At 35.4% G+C, this 26,650-nt stretch overlaps 1 protein-coding gene across 6 annotated transcripts in view; it reads left to right on the top strand.

The window, feature by feature from the left end:
• Positions 1–26,650, top strand: part of LOC145296895 (cytochrome b5 reductase 4-like) — a 162,049-nt gene that overhangs the window by 40,808 nt on the left and 94,591 nt on the right. The window contains exon 1 of one of the 6 annotated variants that reach the window (XM_080143053.1): positions 17,751–17,874. The exons of 4 other annotated variants lie outside the window; for them this stretch is intronic. The gene's annotated coding sequence lies outside the window, so the exon portion shown is untranslated. Of the gene's footprint in view, positions 1–17,750; positions 17,875–26,650 lie in introns of those variants that run through there. One more of the 6 variants, XM_080143051.1, reaches the window with a different exon arrangement.

Raw genomic sequence — 26,650 nt, 5'->3', positions numbered from 1 at the left:
CCGTCGAGAGATTTGCTAATCCTATGCGATATAACTGTAATGACATCTGCTGTAGATCTAGCAGAACGGAAACCATATTGAGTGTCACTAAGAAGGTTATTTTTGTTGAGATGTTTGATTACTTCTGTATTTAACACAGATTCTAGCAACTTACTCATGACGCACAGGAGACTTATTGGCCTGTACTGAGAGGGGGATGAGCGATCACCTGAATTCTTAAATACAGGGCATACTGATGAGGTTTTCCAGGGAGATGGGAAACTATTCTCCTTAAGACAACGTTTAAACAGTTTTGTAAGTATGGGCGCTAATTCAGGTTGAAGTTTTTTGAGTACTATAATTGGAATACCATCAGGGCCAGTTGCTTTACTCGAATCAAGGTTTTTGATTAGCTTCGCAACATCACGTACAGATATACGTATATCACATAGCGTGTTTTCTGATACAGGAGGAAATATTGGGGGTTGGCGGTCTTGGTCGCAAAGGGTAGAATTTGCTGCAAAGTTCTTGACAAAGAGTTTGGCTTTGTCTGATGCTGACGAGATTACCTCAGGTCCATTGATAATAGTTGGGATGGAGCACACGCTTCTGTTCAGGATTCTGTTTGCTATTTGCCAAAACTGGTGGGAACCAAGCCGCTGCTCAGCTACTTTGGACTTAACAGATTGAGCATACAACTCTCTTGCGTTCCTTATTACTTTCTTACAATGGTTGCTGGCAGTCCTGAAAACGGCTTTAGTTTCCATACATCTATTACGTTTGAAGCAGTGGAAAAAGTGATTTCTGTGCGCAATGGCAGCAGCACATTCTGGAGAGAACCATGGCTGGCTGTTAGGTTTTTTCTGAAACTTTTTAGAGGGTATGAAATGGTCAATACCTACAATTAACCATTCAGTTAGGTCTAATACTATAGAGGACACATCCTTTTTAAACATGGAATGCAGAGGTAGATCAGATATAAATGTACGGAAGCTATCCCAGTCAGCCTTAGTGTATCGATATACTGTACGATGAAGAGGTACATCTGGGGACTTATTACATTTCATTTTTATCTTAATTGATACAACAGAGTGGTCGGAAGATCCAAGAGGCGACAGAACAGAAACTGAACATAGTTCAGGGCAAGTTGTGAGAAAAAGGTCTAGTAGGCTCGCATACTGGCCATCATTATCGGGCACACGGGTAGGTTCCTGAACAATCTGAGTGAGGTCATAGGCAATGGAGAAATCATAACAGAACCTCCCCTCATCATCGGTCTTGTTTGAGTGGGTCAACCATTCAACGTTGTGAACATTGAAGTCTCCACATACGTGAATGTTAGCTGAAGGATAAGTAGAAAGGATTTGGTCAATTTTCTCAGATATGCTTTGAAAGATAGTAACTCCACTGTTGTGGGGGCGATAGAGAGTAAATATAAATGCAGTAGTGTGAGCTAAAGCAACCCGGAAGCACATATAGGGTAAGTTAGGATCTTCCCTGGAGATGTCCCTCCCACATGGAAAGCTAACTTTAATATAGGCACATATTCCATGCCCATGGCGATCTTGGGGGTCAGATTTAGAAGTTAAGTTAGAGTATCCTGAAATTGCAAACTCATCTAGGGAAATAGCCTGTCCAATGCCAGTTTCACTTAAAAATAAAAGGTCTGGTTTAGTCTCCTGTAATTGGGTTTCAACCTCTGGAAGGTTAGAACGAAGACCCCTGATGTTGGAGAAGGAGACATGGTAGTAGGGGTCTACGTTGGAAGTTGGGGAACCGGGTTTAATCGTGTATTTTTTCTTGAAACTTGTCATGATGAAATTTTGGAATTTGTGGACTAGGTCGACAGATTTACTTAGAGCAGGACAGAGAGGGGAAATTAAGAGAGAAAAAGAAACGAAGAATTTTTTATTTTTTTTTATTTGTAGTTAATGATAAGGTAAAGCCGTAACAATTACCCACTAGTATGGCATCGAGAGGCCCCACCAGAAGCTACTGCATGGTCCAGAATCCATTCACCAAATGGCAATACAGCAGCCCCAGTACTTTGCACCTGCTGATAGGACAGCCTCCTTAGTGGTTAATCCAAGGTTCGGGTCCCTGACTATCAGGCGGATAACGTCAGCCCAGACAAAACGTTTACCTCCAGCACCCTTACTAGTGACATGGCTACAAGGATAGACATAGAAACAGAAAATTTCCGCCATCTCAGCCAACTGTTCGCAAAAATACTGCCAACCTAGAAAACAGCTTTTTCTTCTCCCTTTGTCCGAAAAATCACTCATTTAAAAAAATGAGGACTGAGGGACAAATAAGAAGAAGCGAGAGTAACAGGAGCTGCCGATAACGCATCCACAATGCGTTTTCTACTCTCCATTAAAAAAAAAAAAAAAAAAAAAAAAAAAAAAAAAAGAAACTATTAAGTATTGTACTTAATAAAAGTCCAACGGACGTGTTTAAGGGAAAGTATGGTGATAGATTCCCCTCACACGAACTAAAAATGAGTATAATTCGTAATTTTTGCTATCAAAAGGGACTCCAGCATTAATACTGTGAGCTTCTGATTTTTTGCCCCTCAACTACTACTCTTATGAACCTATCAGAAAGAAATGATTTAATAATTGAGAAGACATTTCCAGCTATACCATAGCTAGAAATCTTGTGAAGTAAACCTTCATGCCATACCCTATCAAAGGCCTTAGATATGTCAAGAGCAATTGCCCTAGAAAGGAAGCCTCCGTTGAGAGATTCGCTAATCCTATGAGATATAACTGTAAGCACATCTGCTGTAGATCTAGCAGAACAGAAACCATATTGTGTGTCACTAAGGTTATTTTTGCTGAGATGGTTGATTACTTCTGTATTTAACAGATTCCAGCATGACGCACAGGAGACTTATTGGCCTGTACTGAGAGGGGGATGAGCGATCACCTGAATTCTTAAATACAGGGCATACTGATGAGATTTTCCAGGGAGATGGGACACTATTCTCCTTAAGACAACGTTTAAAGAGTTTGGTAAGTATGGGTGCTAGTTCTGGTTGAAGTTTTTTGAGTACTATAATTGAAATACCGTCAGAGCCGTCTATGAAAAGAATGGAGTTGTGGACTGGTGCATTGTCCTGGTAGAAAAGCCACTGACTAAATTTAAAGAGTGCTGGCTTCTTCCAACAGAATCTCCTCCTGAATTCCCTTAAAACTTCAACATAGTATTCCTTGTCGACTGTTTGTCCAGTGGGATTCCAGTGCATGCCTGTGCTGTCAAATAAAAGGATCATAATTTTCTGGCTGGATTTGCTCTACCTAGCCGTCTTGGGTCTGAGATAACCAACATGCTTCCACTGTGAACTTTATCTTGATTTTTGGGTCATAGCAGTAGATCCCCCCCCCCCATCATCGCAAGTCACCAAAGCATCAAGAACTGGGGGATCTTATTTGATAAGTTCGACCATCTCTCTGTTGCCATGACAACATCTTTCTTTCTGATCTTCTCTGACAAATTTCACACAAATATTCTCCATCTTCAGTTCTTCACAAATAATTGTGTCTTCAGTTCCCACACTGACAGCAAACTGTGCACTTAATGTCTCCATAGACACACAACGGTCCTTATCTATGAAATTCTTTATTTAGCAAAACAACTCTGGTGTTCTGACTTTCTTACTCTTTCCACACTTCATCACTCCTCACAGATTCTCTGCCTTCCTTAAATCCCTTATGTCACATTAAAACTCATGCTCGATTCATGCAAGATTGTCCAAAAGCAGTCTGAAGCATTCCATACATTTCTGTGGCATTTTTCCCAAGTTTAAAACAGAATATTATTGTGTGTCGTTCTTCTAAAGCGTCCTCACGTCCAGATTGCATTTTTGAAACTCACAAGCTGTGACAATCAGCTGTGACAATCAGGCTTTAGTAGGGTGTATTCTACTTCCTGTTGTAGCTGTTCATTTTAGCTTGAAATCACAAAAATTGGTCAGTCATCTTATAAGATGTATGTCAATAACATACTAAATTTTAAATGCCTATACAAAAAAAAAAAAAGTTTGGAAATTTATTGAAGGGGCCTCATGCAGTTAACTTTTGATTGTAAAAAAAAAAAAAATAATGTTTTCTGCTTATTTAACGTTTGAGAATAACTTTTCGTTCGACCATTAATTGTGAGATTGTTTTGCACTGTCTTTATCTCATTAACATAAATCCATTTCTTCAATCATTCTGCTCGCTATCAGTCTCTTCAACTTTTTCCTTTGTTTTCTCAGTTCTCTCTGTCTGTCTATTTATCGTTTACATCAAATGCATTCTTTTAATATACAACTACCAGAGAAACCCAACGTTGTCCGGGATTGAATGAAGGTCACCAAATGTTCCACTCTCCCGTACTTTTATCATCAAAATTGGTGCAATTGCCCTATTTTTTTATCCAGATCTATTGATTGCCTGCTCTAGTTAAGGATGCACACCACAGTGTACCGGGAGTGAGCTTCACACGCCTCCCCGCAGTGACTTAGTCCATAATACAGGAGCTTGATGAATACTCAGCGGTTTTGACGTATGACCAAACAAAGTAGTCCAGCAGTTTCAGGTCGGGGGAGGAGGAGGGCCCAGTGAGAGATGAGTACAAAGTCATAGCGCTCCTTCTGAAACCAAACTTGAGTCTCTTTAGACTTGTAGGCTGGCGCTGAGTCCTGCTGCCACATCCGGGTCTGATTGCCATACTCTTCAGTACCTCTAGGTACAATTTGTTATTTACTTTCAACTTTTAGGACAAGCCGACTTCGAAGACATGAAGTGCCATTATATGACCCTGACTTGAAACTATACCAAAGACCATAACCGTGGCTGGAAACTTTGTTGACCTGTGCCCTCAAGCATTAAACCGTCCAGATTTGCATTTTGAGGGTGCTGGCAATGGTCCTGTTGCCATAACTTCGATCAGTAGAGAGCATGAGATGTACAGTGGCGCATCTCCGATCTCGCTCGTTAAACATTGTGTCATTTTCAGACATGATAGCAGACTCCTATCCCTCTTGTACACAACTGGCCAACTAGTAGATGGTCTGCAACAAAAAGGAAAATTGTTTTCCATCAAACGGAAATGGAATCATGTTGTTTTTTCTAGGGTGACAATTTTATCGTTCCACCCTGTACCTAGTGGTAGTGATTCAAAAGAAAAAGTTAAACTTCTACATCATCATTACACTTATTATTATAGGAGTTCTCGCACAGGTCATCATTAGAGATTACTCACTGACTACAACCAGTAGTGTTCCCTGGAGTCTGAATGACAAGAAGTTTCCCCAGATTTATAGTACTCTCCATCTTTTTCTATAACCTTTGCAAATGAATTTGCATTATCGCAACAGCCACTCGCCATTGACTTTTCGCTGGGTGGCATTAAGCCTCTTCAAGGTCCCAATCCTCTTCACATTCAGCCAGTGGAGGTCTGGTTAGTGCTTTTTCTCCCTGGTCTTTCCGTCCTCCTTGACCCTTCTCCATACAAACATTACACTTGAGGGGGGGGTAGGATAGTTAATTTATAATTTTGTAATTTTAGTTTTCTTGGCTCCTTGTGGTGTTCTACATTTTTTGTTTTACTTCGGTTCTAGTTTCTATGTGGATTAGTTTCTGCGTTCAAACATTTTTTAACCATAACAAGATCTTATTTACGCCTCGAATACTGTGATTTTTTTTTTTTTTTTTTTTTTTTTTACAAAGAAATCACCACTTATCAAGGCCCAGAGGCCACTGGAGGGTAAAGAGTGTACATTGGTCAAAAGGACAATATCATAGTAATCGTTAGAATTGTAAATTTGGTAAATTGGATTACTTAAGGAGAACGGCTCATCAAGAACTTGTTTACATTGGACTTGAAGACGGCCATATTGTAGTCAGCTGGGAAGCAGGTAAACGGAAGAGAGTTTCACAGGTGTGCATTTCTAAGAAGCTTTGTTCATGGAATCTACATTTAGGTTTAGGCACAGATAAAGAGTGGGGGAAATTATTGATAGTGTTTACAGCCAAAAGAGTGTTTCTCGTGAATGTTTGGTGAGGGGAACCATAGATTGGAGCTCAGACGAGCACTTGCCAAAAACAGAGACAAGGGCACCCCCCACTAGGCTACAAAGTCTATTCTGAACTCTGTCAAGGCAGGATAAGTCTTCCTAGTAATTCCTGCCCAGATGTGGCAACAGTACTCCATCCTTGGACGTATCTGGTTCTTAGGTAGAGAATTGCATCAGCAGATATCTACTGGAGTGATAGAAGGATCCCACCATTTTTCCAGCGTTTTTGAATATTTAATCAGTTTATTTGTAGGAAAAAATATCTTCACGTCAGGTTGTCTTGACAAACTACTGTACAGAGAGACCTTAGACACTCGAGGATATTGTTTAGTAGGCATTCAAGTTCTTTCCAGTATGTACTCGTTTTCTCATTTGCAGTAAATTAAATGGCAACTTTGTAAAAAAAAAAAAAAACTCATTCTTTCTTTAAATGCTCACATCAATGCATTAATAAATATTAATTACTAGCGGAGTGGGGGGGGGTCGCTCGGCCTTACGTGGTCGTAAAATACGCTTAAATATATTTTAATTCATGCAGATTTCGTATTTATTATTACAGAGCCAATTCTCTATTGAATATTATATTGTACCGAATATATAATACTGATTCCAAAAGTTAAAAAAAAATTACTTGGGTGCCATCAGCTAGAATCGAAACCAAAACATTTAATGCTCCAGCCACGTTCCCTACCATTTGAGCTATCAACAGATAAGAAAGATTTAAAATTAAACCACTTCAGATTATGAATGAATTTGCACATGAGCAAAAGTAATAAAAATATGTCGGCAAGTTGAAATGAACATTTTGTATTTCAACTTGCCGATATGTCTGTACGCATTAGTCAAACAAAGATTTTACTCGTTATAAACCATCCTTGGTGTATGATTACTATTTCCTGTTAATTTTAGTGTTGTGTCACCAGTAGTTTAAGAGTTTATTAGTTAAATATTTTCACACAGACAGACATACATATAAACATGCATCTACTGTTTTATATATAGAGAGAGATTAGAATGGTTGAATTAATATACCATACTTTATGGTAATTGCAGCAACTAAAAAAAAGTGCTCTTTATATGCGTGGTTGCCAAAAGAGCACTTTTAGCTAGTTGGCACAATTATCCCGTACTTGGCGGAATTACCCTAAAGTACGGTAATAAAAGTGGACAAGAGAAATACACAGATGAGAGAGAGAAGTGGTTTGTTTGGTTAATTATTATAACTAATTAGGGCAGTTAAAGCAATTTTTTTTTTTTTTCTTCAATGAGTGATATTTTAACATTTATTTTGTGTTATTAAAGTACATCGAGGGAAAAACTTGTTGGTAAAAACTATTGTTTGATTCGTAGCTACAACCACTATATATGATTTTCCCCACTCGCTTTCTATGCCTAAATGTAAACGCAGATTCCATAACAAAGTTTCTTTCCCAGAACTACCCGCTCTTGGAATACTGTTTTGCTGGCATGCTTCCTGATTGAATACAACATGGTGGTCTTCAAATCTAATGTAAACAAGTTCCTGTTAAGCCGTCCTCATAAATAATCAAATTTTACCCAATTTACACCATAAGTGATTACTAAACTACCACACTAAATTCATTAGCCCTTATTCTTGAGTGGCCATCGGGCCTTGATAAGTGGTCTCCCAAGAAAAAAAAAATTGTCTGATTAGAGAAATACGACTCTGACATAAAAGAAACGCAACGATTGTTGAAATGCTTTAACAGACAAACCAGCAACCAAGTATAAAAATAGATACAATTTTGTTGCAGTATGAAAAAGTGGTTTACGAATGATGCCTTTTGAAATCAATTCTTCGTTTGTGCGGAACGCTCTCTGAATATGGATTAGAAATTATTTTCGGAAAGAATTGATTTGTATTAAATGGAAAATCTCCCACCCGTGACTTACATAGAAATATTCACACAAGCTGCAAAATATCATTCAATTTGTTCCCGGCAGAAGCTTAATTAAATCAAGTTGGGTGAAACGAAACGAGTTTTCAGAAAGTTGGAGGCGGGAGATATGTTTTGGGTGAACATTTTTTAAAAAATCTTTTTAAAAGATTTTTTTCTGTAAGTTTTATTTTTATTTTTTTCCAAAAACATGGCTTTAAAAAAAACTACTTATGTGTTGCTTTAAAAAAAATAAAAAAAAAATAAAAAAACTCCGTTTTAATTTCTGAGTTCAATAAGATACACCCAAAGAAGGTCGGAGGTTACATCGACCGAAGCGTTGTGAAAATAACACTCAAGATGAGAACAGTAGTCCAAAGAATCAAAATAATACAAAGTCTTTTTGTCATATCTGGGCTGGTGCACCAATCTCTTAGATGGATTACATTACATTAGATAAAAAGAGTCTCTGATCAAAAGATAGTACTCCTTTTACAAGTGCTTCAATAACACTAAAATAAAGATTAATAATAAAAAAAAAAAAAAAAAAAGGATTACCAGAAGGTCAAAAACGTAAAGGGATATTAAAACTGGAATGTAAGAGGGAGAATGTGTGTATATGCGCGTAAAAATAAAACTGGCTAAGCATGAAGAATCAATATATCGCCTCAAGCTTATTCATGAGTGAAAAGCCTGTCTAGAAAGGGTATGCTTTTATACAGTAATTCGTTTCCAAGGTCACTAGAAAAATGGTGGAATCCTTCTACTGCTCCAGTAGATATCTCATTGCTGATGCAATTCTCTACCTATATAAGAGCCAGGTACATTTAAGGATGGAGTACTGTTGTCACATCTGGGCAGGAGCTGTTAGAAAAACTTATCCTGCCTTACAGAGTTCAAAATAAGCTTTGTAACCTAGTGGGAGATGCCCTTTTCTCTTCCCTGCAACCTTTTTCTCACAGAAGAGACATTGAAAGCCTGTCTCTGCTTTATGGTAAGTGCTCGTCTGAACTCCAATCTATGGTCCCTCTCACTAAACTTTCACAAAAAACACTTGTCTAGTTGAAAACACTATCAATAATTTCCCCCCACTCTTTATCCATGCCTAAACCTAGATTGCATGAACAAAGCTTCTTTCTTAGAACTGCACGCCTGTGGGACTCTGTTCTGTTTGCCTGCTTTCCATCTGACTACAATTTGGTTGTCTTCAAGTCCAACGTAAACAAATTTTTGATGAGACGTCCCATTAAGTAATCCAATTTACCAAATTTCTACTATTAACGATATTGTCCCATTGACTACTGTACATTCATTAACCCTTATCCTTGAGTGGCTTCCGGGCCTTGATAAGTAGTGACTCCTATGTAAGAAAAAAAAGGAGGAGGGAGAGAGAGAGGGGAGAGACAGTAGAAAAATGAATTTAAGCTCACAAGCAGCTTCACTTCCAAGAATAAATAAAAAATATGAAAGATCATCATAAAAATGAATAGAGCACTCTTCTGTAGTTTATATTATTTACTAGCCTGGTTGCCCGGAGGTGTGTGTTGAGCCCCCCCCCAAAAAAAGTGGTAGTAGGCGGGAAGGCTCAAACCCGTACCACGAAGGATGAAAAGAACATGAAAATAAACAAGATGTCTTTGCCGTTGCGTCCATCTCCAAACCAGAAGTGGCGAAGGTTTAAATTAAGGCTAGTCAGTCGAAAAGAGAGGATGACTTTTGAAAATATCGGCGAAAAAAAAGTGACTCCTCCCTGTAGAAAAGTGCCCAGTTTTAGAGTGAAGGAATTAATGTTTTTAGCCAATTTTTCGATATGTGTCGTTAGAAGAGTCGAGCTTTAAAACGATATCGATCTTGTGAAAATCCGTTGCCTCTGTCAAAAATTTTAGGCAGACATACATACATACATACATTAAAACAGACAGGTGAGATTTATATTATAGATACCCAGTAAGAATTCCCTGCCTTTAGTGCAGTGGATCATAACACACTGTTTCGATCTATTCAGTCTCATTCCTGAAAACTTGTTAACTTGTTAAATGAAGGTATGATACAATGAAACAGTCTATCTATGAATGATGCACGCACACACACACACACACACATGCATATATAAAATGAAAGATGAGGAATAAAAGTTACATATAACTTTATTATATCATCAGATCAATAAGGAAAGAATAAGAGAAAAACCTCTTTAGGCTATGGCATTTTGAAGCTAAATGCTTCTCATCAGAAGAGAAGGGCTAGAATTATAACAAATCTATATACATAAAGAGTAAAATGTGTGTGTGGTTGTATGTCTCACAAAAACTTTTGACAGAGGCAACCAAACCCGTATCGTTTGAAACCCCAAAGCTTCAGACGACAAATATCGAAAAATTGGCCCGAAACATTATTTTTTACAAGGTGGGGTCGATTTTTGTATCGCCATTTTAGCAAGTCATCGTTTCCTTTTCAATTGACTATGCTTAATTCTGACGTTCGTGACTTCCAGTCGCACCATGAAGACATCGACTAAGACATCAGGTTTTTTTTTTTTCTCTTTCGCGCTACGGGATCGAACCTGCCTGTTTACTGCCACTTTTTTTTTTTTTTTTTTTTTTTAACACCTCTGCCTTCTGCTGTTTTGATTCCCCCTGCCCTGCTACTACCACTTTTTTTACACCTCCTCCTCCCGAGGTTCCTTATTACACCACCTACACAAACCTAGGCACCCCCGCTACTTTTACTTACTCCCACCCCCGGGGCTCTTTACTACACCGCCTAAATACCCGGGCAACGCTGGGCATCTCCGCTAGTATACAATATAGATAAAAGCTGGATTAAGAACATTTAGATTGAAAATGAAGCAAATATATATTAAGATGTATTAAATACAAGAATAACAAACATTATTATTAGTGATGGGACGATTCCAATATTTTTCCCAATTCCAATACAATTACCGATTCCATGCTAAATTTTCGATTCTGATAGAATTACCGATTCCAATTCTTTATAAATCTCTAATTATTTAACTTTAAGATTGTTATTTCCCCCGATTTTCGTAAAAACACATGTTAAATATGCAGATATTTTCCTAAACGTTAAAATACACTTGTGGAGGATGATCTATCGATTTTAACTTTACTGGTATTTTAAAATCAATAAATATTTATTATTTTATCATTATTGCCAGCAATGGAAGATTTTGGTTTGAACAAAATCAAATAAAAAAGGCAATTAAAATAATCGTTTTGTCATCGGAAAATAGGCATCAATTTTTCCGATTCCAATACCCCCAAATCTTCCGATTTTTTTCCGATTCCCAATTCTGATTAATGGTCCGAACACTAATTATTATATAACTGGAAAAAGGGAATTAAGCATGTGAATCGGAAAGAGAAAAATTGTAACATTAAAAAATATAAAATAAGAATTAAAGTAAAAAATAATAAATATAAAACAAAAAGCGAAAAAATAAAAAATAGAATGAGTAATAGTAAAAAGAAAACAGGAAGCACTAAGAAATAATGGATCATTAAAAAAGAATCTGAAGGAAAGTTGTTTGTGTGTGTGTTTGTGTATGTGTGTTTGTATGTCTACTATAAACTTTTGTCAGCCACATCTGACCAGTTTGGAACGAGTATTATCTGAATAAGCAATGCCCCGGATGTATAATATGTGAAAATTAGAAAAAAAGTTTCTGACAATCAACTGGACCACTTTTTGGAAGGGGGGGGGGTCATTTTTCACGTTGCTCTTTTCGCAAGTCACATGCGCATAATTAACTAAAATTATGTTTAAAAATCTTATTTTTCAACGTCATAAGCAGTTGTGGTGTGTGGGCAAACACGTTTGCCTGTAACTTTTTCCCTTTTCCACTTTCATGTTGCATGTTTGAGCCCGGCTGCCGTGGCTCATTTTTTTTTTTTCGGTCGCATGGGCACTCACTGCTATTTTGAATTGAAAGAAAAGTTGTCTTGATTAATTTTTTTTAGGAGTGGGGGGGGTGTCCAACAAATGGGCAACAAAAAGTGTTCAATATCCGGAGAATAGCTTCTTCTCTTTGTATCCCTTCTGCCGAAATATCTAGTGGAGCAGTTGTCACATACTTCTTTTTTGGGGCGATTACATTTTCGTGTTTTTATCCATTCTTTTATTTTTGAAATTGTTGTGGGGGTATCGATGAAAGTGGTCAATATCCTTAATATAGCAAGTGTATCATAACCAAACTTTATGCCAACCCAGGCAATGCTGGGTATCCATGCTAGTCTATTATATAAAAGTGAAAATGTGTGTTTGTGTGTGTACTTTTTTTGTATGTCCAGCAAAAGCTTTTTCGGGGGGGGGGGAGCCATTTCTTACATCTTTTTATATACTCCCTAGATTATAACATGTCCGATATACGAAAGGAGGTCGTGGCTATCTTTTATTTGAGCGACTTTTATGCTATGAAATTTCCGTTATTCTATCTTCTAGCATGTTTCTTCGTGTTTTTCGTATAAAAAAGCGAAACTAAAAATTGAAAGCGATGTTCTCAGCCTTTTGTGCTAGCACGTCCATTAAGCAATCAGCTTTAATCAATCTGGGGGGAAACCCCTTATATCAGACAATTGCTATTCATTTGGACACTCCCCTTTTTATGTCGAGCTGGTTTTCCCCAACATCTTGGGGCTTGAAGCCAGAATTATAATATCTCCGATTTACGAAAGGAGGTTGTGTCTATCTTTTATTTGAGCGACTTTTAATTGAAACAAAGTCAGTTCCTTGGCTTTCCTGCTAGGGATGTCCAGAAAGCAATTATCTTTGATCACTGTGTGAAAAACTCTTCATATCAAACAATTGCTATTCATTTGGACACTCCCCTTTTTATTTTATTATTTTGGGAAAACAAACAAATACACAGAAAGCGTAAAGCTTAACTGGCTCTGAGTGATTTCATTTCTCTATGGCGTGATGTTTGACCTAGAAAACCAGACGTTCGTTTATTAATCGTTTACTGCCCTCTTAGCGTATCAGTAAGATGTCATATTTTCTTTCACTTTTTTTTCTGATTTCACCTCAAGGCTTCGGGTTCAAGCCTAACTGCCTACTAACACTTTTTTTTCCTTTTTTTTTTTCACATTTTTTTCCTCCTTCGCTGTTCGAGTTCAAGCTTGCCAGGTTTTTTTCCTCCATACACACCGACATACACCCAGGCAATGCTGGGTATCCATAACAGTAAACAATAAAAGCAAGAAGGAAAGGACAGTGAAGAAGGGGAAAAATAAAGAAAGCTAGGGTAGAAAAAGCAAATAGAAGATATGGAATTATACAGAAGAAAATTATACATATAATAAGAAGTCAAGATAAATTAAAAGAATCAAAAATGAATGATAGAAATCCACGGCAAAGTTCTTAAGATGTTCAAAATTTTATAAAAATCTAAGAAAATCTTTAGAATAGGATTTCGGAGAGAAAGAAAATGTTGACTGTTTCAAAATCTAAGAATCCAAAAAGTTAAAACGGGTTGAGAGTTAAATCCTGATAAAATCCTGAAAGTTAATGAGAGTTGAGATTAAAATCCCAGCAAGAATTCCCAAAACAGGAGGATTGACAGAACAGTTCCAAGAGCTGGTAAAGTCTCCCTCAAGTCAGGGTTGTTATGCAGATTGATGCAAAAAATTGGAGCAGAATATCTCTCAGAAGGGACACATCGAAAAGCTGAGAGAATTCAGTATAAAAAATCTAAGAAAAAGTTATTGATATTACTCCAGAGGGAAAGCAGGTTAATCAAAAATATGTACTCAAACTCACAATCAATCAAGCAATATATATATATATATATATATATATATATATATAATGCGAGTATTCAGACATTGGATGTAGAAATAAAAAGCAGGACTGGTCAAATTTGTACTCTAAATTCAATTGACTAAAAACGGAGTTCACATCAAAATACAGCCACATTCAACACCAAGCATGGAAAAAAAAGAGAATTAAAAGAAATCGACTCTCAGATACAGAGATTAATTAATATTTAAATATATATATATCTATACTAGCCTGGGTGCCCGGCGTTGCGCGGGTGTTCGCTGGATCATTTTTTTCATAATTTCTGGAATTTATATTAATTTCGACATGACATGTAAGTACGTAATAATGTTTTCGCTTGAAATGTGTTGGTTTAAAAGATTACCAATCTGTATAAACACAAAGATTACAATCGAGACAATTTTAAATAATCTAAAAAGCTCAAAATGTAAGGGAGATAATTCATATTTCAACTTGAAGGTAAAAACATTTTGAGTATTCTTTTTTCATCTATATATTTTTATTATTTTTTTGTACTCTCCACAAAGATTGCTCACTAACAATAATCGGTTTTGTTCCCTGGAGTCTGGGTCTCCTAAGATTTCCAGTACTCTCCAATGGTTTTTAGTCTTAATAAGTGGTGACTTATTACTAGAGCTAGGATACAGCATATTCTTTTCATTATTTTGACTCTCGAGTGTGTATCCATTGAGATCTTATATGCATATTATATTATACAGAGTGATGTGGTTCTGTCGATTAACTGTGTCAGATATACATTCAAGAGTCAAAACAATGAAAAGAATATGCTGTTGTCATAGCCCTACTTATTACTATGCTAAAAAGAAAAGATCTTTGGGTTTTAGTTAATCTCTTTAAATTATAATTATATGAGCAAAAAACGATGACCATTATCGTGTAGAACAGAATATGTGCTTACTAATGATATATAACACTTTGCCAAATATCAAAACTTGTTTTCCGAGGGATGTGCAATAAGTAATGCCCCTGACCCACTTCCAGTTGTCTGATCTAGCTGAAATTTTGCATGTGCAATGATTTATATCTCTACGGGTTATGTGGCAAATTACAGCTCTGAACTAATTGTTGTTTCTGTTTTACAGTTATTTGAACCGAGTCAGGTATGAAATGGTGCCTGTTGAATGTCAAGCAGTGATTCAGTTTTTGTATTTGAAAGGACGCACACCACAGGAGACTTTTGATGAAATGAAAGAAACGTAGTGATAATGCTCCATCATATGACCTTGTAAAACGCTGGCATTATGAATTCAAACATGGCCGGAAGTCTGTGGAAACAGCTCCCAGACCTGGTCGCCCCCCTCCCCTTCTGCCATTGATAAGGCATCTGTCCATCAAGTTGAGGCTGCCATTTTGGAAGATCGGTGCATTACTATTCAACAAATAGCCCAAGATGTCAAGATTAGTACAGGGTCTGTGGAAACTATCATTAATGACCATTTGCATATGCATAAGGTGCCTGCCAGATGGATTCCCAGGTTGCTCACACCATTCCAGAAGCGAGAACGCGTTGAGTGCTCGAGGATAAATTTGGAGATGTGCCAAGAAGATGAGTCAGTTTTTCTAAAGACTGATTACACAGGATGAAACCTGGGTCCATCACTATGATCCAGAGACCAAAGCCCAGTCAATGCAGTGGAAGCATTTGGACTCATCACCTCCAAAGAAGGCAAGGGTGCAGCCCTCCGCTGGCAAGGTCATGCTCACAGTCTTCTGGGACCAGGACTGAGTAGTGATGACAGATTTCCTGGCAAATGTACCACAATTACAAGAGCCTATAATGCTTCATTTTTGAGGAAATTAAGGGAAGTTATCAAAATCAAGAGGCGAGGCAAGATCAGCAAAGGTACCCTCCTCCTGCAGGACAACGCTCCAGTCCACAACTTGCATGTCGCCAGATCAGAAGCACGGGTGTGTGGTTATGAAATCCTTGCCCACCCTCCCTACGCTCCTGACTTTGCACCCTCTGACTTTCACCTCTTCCCAGCCATGAAGTTGTTTTTGAAAGGGAAGCGTTTCCCAGATGATGCAGCCTTGATTTCTGAAGTCACGTTTTGGTTGGAGGACCAACCTGGGGTATTCTACAAAAACAGTCTTCAGAGCTGCATCAAACAATGGGAGAAATGCATAACTCTGGGTGGTTCCTATGCAGACAAAGACTAATAACTGTGCCAAGTTTCGTTGCTCTATTGCTATGGGAAGTGGGTCAGGGGCATTACTTATTGCATGCCCCTCGTAGAAACAACATTTTTTATGAAACGGCGGGAACTTTTTTTTGGCCGTAATGCAGCAAATTATAAGGTATTTGCAGCTTCTCTTCCAATTTTTGGATTTTTTAATCATGTCCAAATGCATTTTATTTCCTTTTGGTGGATTGATTGTTGCTATTTCTTCTGATGAGTTAAGGGCAAAATAGATTCACTGATTGATATAATAATGAGTGTATGATTTTGTGTTACGAAACAGATACTGTCAAGAATTGTAAATGTTAACTGAATTAAAGGAATAAATTGTAAGATGGTCAACATCATGAAATTTGGAATATAGACTTTTGTCATTTATTCATTATATATATATATATGTATATATCTATAAAAGTGAAATTGTCTGTGTGTGTGTGTATGAGTCTGTGTACATTTCCCTACCAAACTACTGTGTCAAATTTGGGGGAAATCTTTTTAATCGGCTGTCAAAGGGTAAAATTTCAACGATTTGACCTTTGAAAACTCTACCAAACTCCTCCACCAATTTTGGGTCTAAACACTTGAAATTTTAGATGTAGGTTTTTGAACATGGATCAAACTTTTTAATTTGATTTGAGCCCAAACAATAAATATTAAGGGGTTAAAATTAGGATCAAAGTTAAAAAAAAATTGACCTCTGCTGTTTCTAATAAATTACTTCAACCAATTTTTGGTCCTAACATTTGCAATTTTACATAAAGTGGATTCAAACACAGGACAAGCTTTTGAATCGGTTTATGGCCGAAAATTTAGCTGCCAAGGAGTCAAAGATCAAAGGATTTCATCTTTGTGATCTGTAGCAAACTATTCGGCCAATCTTTGGTCTAAACATTTGAAATTTTACATAAAGTGTATTCAGACATGCAGCAAGCTTTTTAATCAGTTTTTGGGTGAAAATTTGGCTGCCAAGAGGTCAATGTTGAAATAGTTGACCGTTGCAGATTCTATCAAACTCTTCTGCCAATTTTGGGTCTAAACACTTGAAATTTTAGATGTAGGTTACCTGGACATGAGTCAAACTTTTTAATATATATATATATATATATATACACATAAAGTTATGAACAGTATATAGGGCCTGAGCAAAACTGGGCTGAACTGCTAGTATATATATATATATATATATATATATATATATACAGGGTGACCAAAAAAAAACCCAGAGGACATTCAATTGTTTTTCTGAGCATTTTACAGTCATCGGAAAAAAAAAAGGCCAAAGACCCTAGTGTTTTGATCTGATGTTTTGAATATAATAAACAAGTTATGACCAAAGTTTCATTTCATTCGGACAAAACACTAAGAAACAAGGCCTAATTAGAGTTGGGGCCCGTTTTTTTTGGGGGGGGTCACCCTGTATATATGTGTGTGTGTGTGTGTATATATATATATATATATATATATATATATATATATATATATATATATATATATATATATATATGGTCTGTTTATTGTGTAAACATTATTAGTTAGATATGTGAATACATGTATCAGTGGAATCCTAATTCAAGGAGACCACTTCAGACCAAAAAAAGTAGTATCGAAAAGAGTCAAGATTACATTCGTTTTTTATAAGATATTCGGGTGTGGTTTCCGCTTTGGAAGAAAGTGAGGTGTATACTTTGTGAATGTGAGCAGCAGGGGTTTTTGGAGAGAGGTGTGGTGAAGGAAGAGTGTGGGTGAGGTGGGGTTGAAGGAAGGGAGTGTGGGTGAGGTGGGGTTGAAGGGAGAGGGAAGTACGATCTCATGTGATCAAGTTGTAGCAGCGGGGTGGGGGGGTACTTCCGTGACCAGTACATACATCATAAAGATTTTTCTGTATTTTTCTTTTGTAAATGAGTGTAATTCTAAATGTGCACTGAATTTTATGGTAAGTTATGTTATTTTATGTGCTTATATTGAATTCAAATTTCTCCGCCTTTGTTTAAAAAAAGAAAAGCATATTGTTCTTTCAAACCTTTTATTACTTAAGTAATTTTACTTTGCTCGTTTTATTTAAAAAAAAAAAAAAAAAAAAAAAAAACTGTTGAAAACGCATTTTACACTCACTAATGAGCTTTGGAAGATTTTTGGTAAAAAAAATAACAAAAAAACTCAATCGCCAAAAGATAAGCGTTTTATTATTTCTAGTTGCTACTTTAAAAAATCACTCGCAAATGCAATTGTTTCACTCGCAACGTAAAACACTGTATGAGACTGAATCTTGTACATACAAATGTATTAAAACACACACACACACACACACACACACAATTGCATCAAAGAACGTTTACTTTGTACTGATGCTTTATCCACAATAATGGAAATGTTATATTTTATTTATATTTAAATCTCTTTCAAACTTTATCCGCTATCTCAAAGGACCCTCTCTTCATAGTTCAACTTGTACCTAAAAATTGAAGCGAAAACTTTCTTTCATCAGCTGGGACCTGGTACAGTACCCACGCGGCATACTACTCCACTTAGCAAGCTGAACTCGTTGATTTAATTAAATTATCTAGAATATAAATCTCACTTGCCTGTTTAAATGTATGTATGTATGTATGTATGTCTGCCTAAAACTTTCGACAGAGGTGACAGATTTTCACAAGATGAATATTGTTTTGAAGCTTGACTCTTTGGACAAAAATGTCGAAAAATTGGCCCAAAACATTAATTCCTTCACCTTCGACTGGCCACTTTTCTACAAGGAGGGGGGCGCTTTTTTTCGCCAATATTTTGCAAAAGTCATCGCCTCTTTTTGATTGACTAGCCTTAATTTAAACCTTCGCCACTTCCGGTTTAGCGATGGATGCAACAGCAAAGACGTCACTTTTTTTTCACGTTCTTTTCCTCCTTCGCGGTACAGGTTCAAGCCTGCCTGCCTACTACCACTTTTTTTTTTTTTTTTCTCCACACACACCTCCAAACACCCGGGCAATGCCAGGCACCCAGGCTAGTCCATATAGAAAATGGAAACTTTGATTTTAAACTCTGCATTCTACATTGTCTGTCAGTTATCTTGTTTCAGCTTGTCACTGACACCATGTTTTGTATGAGTGAAGCATGCTCTGTGTGTCGTACAAGCACACAGCATGACTATCTATGTGCACAGATATCCCTACAAGACCCCACCCGTACAGAACAACTTTGTACAAATGAAAACCAGTAGACTTGTGTGTTGCACCATTTGCATATGCCCACAATCGGACATTGTAATCTTGTAAAGAAGTGGCAATCATCATTTTTATATATATATATATATATATATATATATATATATATATATATATATATATATTAGTTTTGTTTTGAAAAAGAAATCCAGCAGAGTGCTCAGTTATAAGGAAAATCCAAAAATAAGACCGCATTATTTATATTTTGTTTTTCATAAAGTTTTAGACTGGATAAATCATTGGTACCGTCGGTTTCAAACTCGATAATTAGGTACCGTTTTAGAAATCCTTATCAAGCTCTCTCCAGCCAATACTCATCTCATGAGTATTGGCTGAAGAGAGCTTGATATGGGTATCTAAAACTATCCCTAATTATCAGGTTTGAAATCGACGGTAGCAATGATTTATCCAATCTAAAACTTTCTGTAAACAAAATATATATGTGTGTGTGTGTGTGTGTTCTATTATTTTCATGGCAAATGCTCAAATGAGCTTCAATCTATTCCCTACCTCTGCAAAACATTCCCAACAAACACTTGTCTATCTACAACAACTATCAACAATTTTTCCCACTCTCTATCTGTGTCTAAACTTAAACACAAATTCCATCAACAAACTTTCTTTCTGAGAACTCCCCGCCTGTGGAACTGTACCACAGACATGCTTTCCAGCTGACTACAACAAGTCTAATGTAAACAAGTTCTTAAGCCGTCTCCTCAAATAATCAAATTCTATCCAATTTGCATCACTACTGATCAGTACACTGTTGTCTCACTAACCACCTTACACTTATTAACCCTTATCCTTAAGTGGTCTTCAGGCCTTGATAAGTGACTCTCTTGTCAAAAAAATATATATATATGTGAGAGAGAGCGCGATATTACAGATTAAGAAATTGATGTTTTGGTGTATAATAATTAGTTTAATTTTATTAAAAAGTGAACCTTTATTAAGTCTGTCTAATTAATGTGATGCATTCAACCAATTATTATAAACTATTTTGTTTCTGTTTAAAAATCCATGCAACATATCATGGCAGCCATTTTTTGTCACATTTTTTTTGTTGATCACATGCTGAAAACAAAAAGATGAACCATTTTAAGGCTGACCATTTTTGCTTTATTTCATGGTGGAATTTAGATTCTTCTTCGTTAGTGTAACGAAATTCAATAGCCGGAAAATTGAGGTTTCATTAAGAAAAATAACTATTTACATTTTTTTTGTCAATTTCAACAATAAGCGATGTTATCTACCTAATTGTCATGTCATAATTAGTTAAATATTTCTGGAATATTGCATAAATCATGCATTTCATTATTCAACGAAAAAATGATTTCGGACATGTTTGTTTTGTGACGTGTGACGTAAACACAACGGAAACAAACAAGAACTTATTATGTGAGGTAAAATTGCTAATTTCTTAAAACTTTTTTTTAATAATTTAATTTCTACCTTATCGTTTTTCATAATTTTTGGATATTTTCATTACTGCAACATGACAGTAGACACCATTAGTTACACTTGAAATTCAGTATTTCAATTTTCGAATTTGACTACAATAACGAAAAAGGCCTGAAATTTATTAATTTTATCTTGATATCAGCCATATCTGAGAATCAGGAATTTCATATTAGTTTAACTTTAATAATAATAAGAAGAAATAGTGTAATGTTGGTGTCAACTGATATTACACTAAATAGTCATGAAGGGTCAAGGAGGATGGAAAGACCAAGGATAGAAAGTACTAATCAGATCGCGACTGGATGAGTTTGAAGAGGATTAGGACCTTAAATTCCAGTGAAAACCAATGGTCATTGCAAGTAAGAAGTCAATGGAAAGTGGCTGTTGTGATAATGTATATTTATTTGCAAAGGTTATCAAAAGAGGTGATGTACTAGAAATCTGGGGAGACTGATTGTCACTCAGACTCCAGGAAACACTACTGAATAACATCTGATGATAACCTGTGTGAGAACTTCTAATAAAAATACAGAAGTAAAGAGATTAATTAAAATGCAAAGATTTTTTTAGCATAGTAATAAGTCACCATTTATCTAAAAACCATTGGAGAGTATTGGGAATCTTAGGAGATCCAGACTCCAGGGAACAAAATCGGTTATTGTTAGTGAGAAATCTTTAGAGAGTACAAATAATAATAAAAATGTCTAATATTAATGAAGAATGCTCTATGTAAGGGAGATTACTCATACTTTTTACCTTCAAGTTAAAATATGAATTATGTCCCTTACATTTTGAGCTTTTTAGGTAATTATTTGAAATTGTGTCTATTATAATCTTATACAGAATGATGATCTTTTAAACCAACACATTTCGGGTCAAAACATTATTACGTACTTACATGTCATGCTGAAATTAGTATTGATTCCAGAAATTATGAAAAATGATCCAGTAGAAAAATAATTACAAGTATAAATAAAATTTGAGTTTATCGATTTATAGAGTTCTATTGCAAGTTTTAATGGGGAAGAGTTTACAAATTTCCAGAATAGGAGGTAACTGCAATCAATCAATTTGACAATCTGCTATTTCAAAATACAAAATGTTGGAACATTATTGAAGATGATATTTTCTAAAACCTACATTTAGAACATCCATATACAATTTTTATGTCTGTTTTTCTTATTAATCTTAGTTACGAGATGTCTGTATACAGTACTTATGCTCCTTACTACATGTAGGGAAGTTCTTATCAAGAATTCCTTTGGGAAGTTATTTAGAATGTATGCACTGTAGGGCGGATTAAACCATATACAATTTCTACACTTTTTTTTTCTTATTCTTATTTCTGAGATGTTGTACACAGATCAGAGCTATTTGTGCCGATGAGATGATAGAAATAAGGCATTTGCCTTCCAAGGGACATCTACATTTACAAGACGGTTCATATTCAGTATTCTGGCTGATATCTGTTCCACCTTCCTTAATTTCTTTATCTATTTTTGCATTATTTGAACTTATTATATTTTTCACTAAGTTAATTGATATTGAGAAGGATAATTTTACTGCATTTCTGTTTATGAATTTACTTACTACCTGCAGTGAAGTTCTTATCAAGAATCTGGTAGAATTCCTTTTGTAAGTTATTTTAAATGTGTACACTGTAGGGCGGATTAAACCATATACAATTTTTACACCTTTTTTTTTTTTTTTTTTTTTTTCTTATTTCCAAGATGTTTGTGTAGAGTTTTTATAATGTTCGGATCAGTTATTTATTCCTATTATATTGTTTTAAGAACTATTATGTCTCCATTTTAGGGTGTACCTGACTCTTATACAGTTAGAGGATACATCAGCGGGGAGATACCTACTGGAGTGGTAGAGTGATTCAACCATTTTTCCAGCAATCTTGGCAACAGATTTGATATATGTATTTCATTTCAGATCAGGAGCGAAGGTCAGACTCAGAAGCTTGTTAAAACATGGTGCTCCCCCCAAGACGAGATCCATTCATTTCAATTAGAGTGTGAATCAGAACAATTTTAATAAAAGGAGGGAAGCTTGGTTTTTAATGCATTAAAATTAACCTTTTTTCTCCATTTGCACCACATTCTCAAGATTAAAAAAGAGAGAATCAGAAAGATCTTGGTTATTGCTGGCGTTTAAAGTGTTGCCATAGATTGTGGTGTCATCTGCATAAATGTCTTCGAATGATCTAAGAATGTGATTTTGGAGATCATTTGATGAAGATCAGAAAGAGAGTTGGTCCTTGGGTGGAATCTTGAGGGATGCCAGCATTAATACTATGAGCTTTTGATTTCTGCCCATAAACGACTACTCTTATAAGCCTATTAGAGAGAAAGGATTTAATACTTGAGAGGGCATTTCCAGCTATTTCATAGCTGATGATCTTGTGAAGTAGACCTTTATGCCATACTCTATCAAAAGCCTTTGATATGTCAAGAGCTATTGCTCTAGAAACGAAACCCATGTTGAGAGATTCATTAATTCTGTGTGATATAACAATTAGTACATCTCTCAGAATGGAAACCATATTGCATGTCACTGACTTGGTTATTTTTGCTGAGGTGGTTGACCACTTCTCTGTTTACTCATGACACACAGGAGACTAATTGATCTGTACTGAGAGGGAAATGACTGATCTCAGGAAGACGACTAATGAAGTTTTTCAGGGTGTTAGGAAGCATTTCTCCTTAAGGCAACATTTGAACAGCTTTGTAAGTATGGGAGCTAGTTCGAGTTGAAGCTTTTTGAACACTATGACTGGAATGCCGTTGAGGCCAGTTGCTTTACTAACTGTTCAGCTTTTTCTAAATTTTTATCACCAGAGTAAACATAAACAGTGTGGAGTCCCTATAAAGACCTCCTTTTATACCCAGTACGTTTCTGTCCATTTCCTTTAGAATGTAAAGACACACAAGCTAATTCTTACCATCGTAATATCAAAGTTGTTCCCTATTTTTTCTCGTTCAAAATTTGTTGTTGCCTATTGGTGTTTTTCTAGCTAAGTTTATGTCGATTTCTAATTTGGTAATACTTATCTCAACTTTTGCTAGTTCTAAAGTGCTGTCCGACAATTTTCGGGAAATTAATGTAATAGGAATTTCAATAAAGAAGACATCGATGGATAATAGGAATCGATATATTGGTGTTGGGATAATAATTTTGAATCGGGAATTGGAACTTTTTGGAGTATTGGAATCGGAAAAAGAGAGAACACTCAAGGATAAGGGTTAAGAGTGTACAGTAGTCAATTGGACAACATAGTAATCGTTAGTAATGGAAATTCGGTAAATTTGTTAACTTAAGTGGAATGGCTCATCAAGAACTTGTTTATGTTGGATTTAAAGACAATCAGATTGTAGTCAGCTGGAAAGCTGGAAAATGGAAAACAGTTCCACAGGCGTGCAGTTCTAAGAAAGAAGCTTTGTTCATGGAATCTACATTTAGGTTTAGGCACAGACAAAGAGTGGGGGGGAATTATTGATAGTGTTTTCAGCTAGACGAGTGTTTCTTGTGAAAGTTTTACGAGGGGGGGAGCATAGTGTGTTTTTACATTTGAAAAATACATGTGCACATTAAAAGTTGTGTTTTTACAGTAATCGGGACAAAATAACACTTGTATAGTTAAATATTTAGAGATTTATAAAGAATTGGAATCAGGAATTTAGTACGGAATCGATAATTGTATCAGAATCCAGAAAAATATTGGAATCGTCCCAGCATTAATATAAGTTGATAAACCAGTGCAATAGTACATTTGTGATGGATCCCACCCCCTTCTCCTCGCATATGATTATATAAGAAATGCACCAATTTCATATTTCTAATTTAACTAAATAATATTAACGAATAATGATAGTTGAGAGGCTTTTCTAATGTTATTTTGGTAATTGTGGCCTGGTAGACAACAACAAGAAACTACCTAAAAAAAAAAACTTGTTTTCTAGGGATTTTCAGGTGTGCTGAAAATGAATATCACATTTAAAATTAAGGCTAACAAATAGTTTTCATGATACTAAGAAGATACTTTTTGCATGTTTCATGTAGTAATATAACACGACGGCCATATTTGTCCATATTTGTAAAATTTTACTTGGTTTCCACCTTAATATTTTCCTTTAAAATGATGACTTTACAGGTTTTCGGGTATGTAGAAAACGAATATTGCATTTAAATGTTCCACAAATAAGCAGTTTTCCCAATATTAAGCAATGTAATTCTTGGTTATAAGCAGTGGCCATTGTTGTACATGCGCGCGGTAAAAATATAAGCATGCTTGCATGTACAACAATGACCATGAACATGCGGAAAGTATCTTTTCAGTATTGTGAAAACTAGTTGCTGATCCCAATTTTAAAAGCGATATTCGTTTGCAGCACACCTGAAAACCTAGAAAACAAGTTTTTTAAGGTTGGTTTTGTGTTGGTCTACCAGGCTACAATTATCAAAATTATTTTTAACAGAAAATTCTGCATTAATCCAGACTCTGGATATAAATGGCCTCTTACCCTTTTTTTTTTATATTTATTCATCCATTGTTTTTTTTTTTTTTTATATTTATTCATCCATTGTTTTTTTTTTTTTGTTTTTTTTTTATATTTATTCATCCATTGTTTTTTTTTTTTTTATATTTATTCATCCATTGTTTTTTTGTTTTTTTTTAATATTTATTCATCCATTGTTTTTTTGTTTTTTTTATTTATTCATCCATTGTTTTTTTTTGTTTTTTTTTAATATTCATTCATCCATTGTTTTTTTTTTGTTTTTTTTTATATTTATTCATCCATTGTTTTGTTTTTTTTTATATTTATTCATCCATTGTTTTTTTTTTATATTTATTCATCCATTGTTTTTTCGTTTTTTTTTTTTATATTTATTCATCCATTGTTTGTTTGTTTTTTATATTTATTCATCCATTGTTTTTTTTTTTTTTATATTTATTCATCCATTGTTTTTTTTTTTATATTTATTCATCCATCCATTGTTTTGTTTTTTTATATTTATTCATCCATTGTTTTTTTTTTTTTTTATATTTATTCATCCATTGTTTTTTTTTTTTATATTTATTCATCCATTGTTTTTTTTTTTTATATTTATTCATCCATTGTTTTTTTTTTATATTTATTCATCCATTGTTTTTTTTTTTTTATATTTATTCATCCATTGTTTTTTTTTTTTTATATTTATTCATCCATTGTTTGTTTTTGTTTTTTTTTTGTATTTATTCATCCATTGTTTTTTTTTTGTTTTTTTTTGTGGTCTCCCAACAAAAGGAGAGAGAACCTGTAAATTCACCCTTGTCCGTTCGTCCATCCGCACTAACTACGCCTTGGAATTTTTGAAATTTTGCACAAACATCTTACATGATATGAATAAAAAAGTAACAGAACAAATTTTCCGGGATAACTTCGGTTGCCCCCTAGGGGTGCCTTTCGAGTTAAAATGGCTAAAATTGACACTTTTGTGCTTATTAAAAAAAAAAAAAAAAGTGATGCTTTGGATTTTTATAAAACTTTCTGAAAAGTTACAACTAATTGATTTCTATATAATTTTGTTTGCCTATACTTCGATAACTTTTGGGTGTACCCCAAGGTTAGGGCTAATAAAAACACTCCGTTTTTGAGACTATTTTACCATATTTGTCCAAGATTTTCTGTGTATGTTTATTTATTAGCAGTTTTGCATGGTGCTGAACTCAAATTTAAATCTTTTAAGGACTTGGGGTGGAGGCAAATGATGGACTTAGTTATTTCTTTTTTTGCATGGTGCAGAACTCAAATTTACATATGTTAAGGCCTAAAACTGCACTGTTTGTTTATTTTCACCAGGATTTGACGTCCCCTGGGGACTTTGGGGACTAAATGTGAGGGTGAGGGTGCAAATGCTGAACTTAGTCATTCTTTTTTATGCCTCATTCACTGTGCACTTAAGGGTGACCATGCATGCTTCACTTGTATTTTTAATTTTTGGGTCTGCCTAGTTCCTAAAAAGTCAGCAATATGCCCCCCT

The sequence above is a fragment of the Euprymna scolopes genome, chromosome 17 (assembly GCF_053919585.1).
Source record: "Euprymna scolopes isolate OS-2025 chromosome 17, ASM5391958v1, whole genome shotgun sequence".
NCBI classification, from domain to species: Eukaryota; Metazoa; Mollusca; class Cephalopoda; order Sepiida; family Sepiolidae; genus Euprymna; species Euprymna scolopes.
Note: the sequence above shows the minus strand (reverse complement) of the source record. Positions and strands in the feature narration are given on the sequence as shown.